Below are 4,040 nucleotides of genomic sequence, written 5' to 3'. Positions count from 1 at the left end.
AGCCACCGAGCTCCTGCTCCTGTGGCATCCAGAAGGGTACTGCTAGCTAGGCTTGGGCCTAGCTGTTTATAAGGGCCTGGCCCTGCCCCCTCCTGGCCACATGACCTGCCTGGTTGCCCTAGCAACCCCCATCTGTGTTGCTCCAGGGTGCTTCAGCGGCCCTATTCCTCCTGCTAGTAGCAGGCACCCTGGTGTCCTGTTACACCTCTCTCCTTCCTGGGGCATCTCCTTAGGAGCGGGGCGCGGGAGTGCCCCGTGACAGATGTATTTAAAAATACATAATTTAAAAATATATATTTTTCAGGAAATAAGTGCTCTTTTAATTTACATTTCAATTCATAACCAACCCATTCTGGTAGAATGGAATTCCAAGTTTTATCTTTAGAGATAATCCCTAATCTTATCTCCATTTAGGTACATCTGCCCTCCAGGTGAACCATGCTCCCTTTTTTCTAATTTTGTATTTATAAGCAAAAAATTACCTGGTTAAAGGCATAGAAACAGGAATGTACAAACTCCTGCTGAGTTCAGAGTAGCATTTATTCATTTGAATTGTACCATATAGCATGTGAATCTTACTTGTAACGAGTGCTGTGCTCACCATAATGCATAGTCTCAAGAAGAAACGCAATATTGGCTGCTGGACATCACTTAAAATTACTGCAAAAAGAACTTTCTAGTGGTATTACAAAATATCTATCCTCCCCTTGAAACCCAGCAGTGCTTCAGTTCAAATGAGACTGAGGGAAGTTATTTGAACTTTTCAGAATCTCAAATGTGTTACATGAATATAAGAAAGGGCAAAAGTTCAAGGTGAGTGAGTTTATTTTTTCTAAAACTGTTCACACATCTTTCCCATAGATGTCTTATCAGTCACTCTGGCTGAGGAATCATGTAATCTGAAATAACAAATGATTTCCTAGAGGTTTGTTAAAATATGGAGCCAATTAAGTTTTTAAATAACAGTATGCTTGTCCTCTTCCTCTGAGCTCAGACCTCCTACATGAGTACCTAAGATCTCTGTGAAGTTTTCATCTAATTTAGGCAGGACTTTCCTCTGCTGAATCAGAATATGACTTGTCTCCAAATACTGGAGTATTAACAGCACATTTTAGTAAGATATAGTGTTGTGAGGATCACAAATAGCATTTGGCTAAAAGGTATCCAATTAACATATTTTTGAAAGAATATAAATACTCAGTGCCCTTCAGTTCATAGCAGGTGTCAGGGATAGTAAAAGATGGGAAATGCATCCTATGGGAAGAGCTAAATTCCATTTTTGAGATGTGATCTAGTGGTTTTCAACCTTTTTTCATTCATGGACCCCTAACAAATTTTGAATGGGGCATGGATCCCTTTGGAAATCTGTGCTTTGCCTGCTGGCTCTGGGCTGCCTGCTGGCTCTGCGGGGAGCTGGAGCAGCAGCACAACAGCACGTGCTCTGCCTGATGGCTTTGGGCTGCCTGCTTCTGGTGCTTAAGTAGCCTGTGGCCATGGGGGGACCTGGAGCAGCAGCAGCACTAGCAGTGCTTCCCCTTCAGGTAGGGTCATAATCTTTACAGCCACTTTTCACAGATCCCCTAGATGTGCTCTGCAGACCCCAGGTTACGGACTGAAAGCCATTGGTCTATGGACTGGCTATCTCCATCCAACTGTCAGTGGGAAATTTGCACAAATTACATCTTCATCTTTATGTAGTAACTGAAACCATGTAAATACTGTAATGAGTTAAGAATGTTGTTGCCAGTCATCATTACTCAACAGGAAAATATGCTCACGTTTATATGCTCACTGCTTTGACTACCATTTTGCATTTTTTCCTTCCACCTTTTTTTGTTTTTTCTTTACCCTTCCCTATGTCTCGTCTTTACCCTTTGTGTTTCCTGCCTACAATAATCCATCCTCGTGAACTTTGCTGCTACTCAATTCTAGTTCTGCTAAATGACATACTTTAAAACAGTTACTGCTGATGTTTTGAAACATCATCATGCCACTTTTGAGTTAATGCCCCAAGGGCATGGTTGGAGCGCGGACTGCCATGGTTTTTTTTAACTTGGCTCCAGATAATCTAAGTCTCAGGCAATGTAGATCTAGCCAAATCCTTTTTATTCTCTTTCTGTCATTCTAAAAAATACTCTTGCAACTGGATGGCATTTGTCCAGGTAGCCAGGGCTCTGTCATGTGACAGGAAATGCTCAGACTGTGAGATTACAGTACCATTACTGAGGATAATCAGAACCTTTATGTCTGGAGTTACTGTTCAGATAGCATATCTCTGCTCTTTTGGACAGTTTCCAATCTCTGGTAAGTCTACTGGTATCCTCTTAAAGCCATCCATTACTAGTGAGGCTTTACCCGGTCCAGAATCTACAATGGGCTTTAATCCCAACAAACACCACAAGAAATCTTTTGATTCTGACATAGTAACAATATAAATAGCCATGGCCATGTTCAGTTTCTATTGGGAGAATCACCCAGCAAAAATCAAAAGTGTGAAGATATTCTAGACTTTTTTTTTGTCCCAGTGCAAAAATGGCCATGCTGGGAGAAATATAACCCAACAATGATAAGGTAGAAATCACTTCTGGGAGACTTTCAGAAGATTGAACATTTTCACACTTTCTCTCAGTTTAAGTCCTCCCAGGGACTAGGAGGAGTGAAGCCATAAGGAAAGGCTCCTATGCCTTCTGAAGACCAGGGTTACCCAGTCCCAGAGTGAGAAGCGGGCAAGGGGTTTTCCCTTTTGCTCCCTCCACTCTGCTCTCTGGGATTGGGAGTAGAGTGGAGGAGAAACTGCTTGCTGCTCCCTGCCTGCTCCCTAAACAGCATTCCTGATTTGGGGAGTGGGTGAAGGGCTTGTTTGGGGAGAGGGAAAAAAAGCAAGGTAAAGCTCCCAGCCCTTTCCCCAAAATGAGCAGTTCCCCAAGCTAGACAACCCTAGTCCAGGAGAAGAGTAGAACAGCCATTTCTGTACCCTGCCTCTTCCCCAAACTGGGCCCTATCCAGTTCAGGGAAGAGCACAAGGGCTTTGCTCTAGTGGTTCCTCCACTCTGCTCCAAGAGACTAGGAGCAGAATGGAGAAGGCTGCTTCCTCAGACTTCAGTCTTTCAGTGCTGCCCCACTCCCTGCCAGAGACTGGGAGGAGTGGAGAAGGCATTTTTCTTCATAACTTCCCCAGACCATGATCATCCCAGTCTCAGGAAGATGCAGAGAGCAGGGGAGAGGAGGCAACTGTAGGCTGAATGCCCATATGCTCCTTCTTTTGGAAAGATTTCTCCCCTCCCATGAATGAACATCTGTTCATGGCCTGTGTCTGTGCCTTAATCTAAGGCCTAATTCTCTTCACTGTTACACTGAAGGAAATCAATAGTGACTCAAAGAAATCAGTGATGTTACCTGAAGTGAAACCCTGTTGAGATTAGAATAATAGAAAATTAGGGTCGGAAGGCACCTCAGGAGGTCATCTAGTCCAACAGCCTGCTCGAAGCAGGACTAGCCCAACTAGATCATCCTGGCCAGGGCTTTGTTGAGCCAGGCCTTAAAAACCTCGAAGGATGGAGATTCCACCACCTCCCTGTTCCCATGCTACAGCATCCTCCTAGTGAGAAAGTTTTTCCTAATATCCAACCTAAACCTTCTTTCATTAGGATGAAACCTAAGTTAATACTTTTGGTTTACTAGCAGTTCATGCATCCTTTCCATCGATGCTTTAAAGTGTTTCAAAAAGGAACTGAAAAGTTGGCAAAAAATGTGGTCTTTGATAATTTGGCTCCATCTGCTTTTATACCTGGAAGCAGAAATGCTGATAGCTTGCTATGACCAGTAAATTAAATCTCGTATTGTTAGCCCTCAGTTAAAAGTTGCAACCCCGGTTAGCAGCTTTGCTGGTCAGTTTTGGACAGATTTAGTGTATTATTCTGACTGTTCTATGAAAAATATGTTACTTGTCTACAAAGTGTGTGTGTGTGTGTGTGTGTGTGTGTGTGTGTGTGTGTGTGTGTGTGTGTGTGTGTGTGTGTAAGGCAAATAGAATGTGTGTG

The 4,040-nt window shown here is 43.3% G+C and overlaps 1 protein-coding gene across 1 annotated transcript in view; it reads left to right on the top strand.

Annotated features, from left to right (window-relative positions):
• The window catches only part of ZNF385D (zinc finger protein 385D), a 267,695-nt gene that overhangs the window by 35,334 nt on the left and 228,321 nt on the right, over positions 1-4,040 (top strand). The gene's annotated exons all lie outside the window — the stretch shown is intronic.

This window comes from Crocodylus porosus, unplaced genomic scaffold, assembly GCF_001723895.1.
Source record: "Crocodylus porosus isolate Cpor-Errol unplaced genomic scaffold, CroPor_comp1, whole genome shotgun sequence".
Taxonomy (NCBI): Eukaryota; Metazoa; Chordata; order Crocodylia; family Crocodylidae; genus Crocodylus; species Crocodylus porosus.
This window is presented reverse-complemented; position numbering and strand designations above follow the sequence as displayed.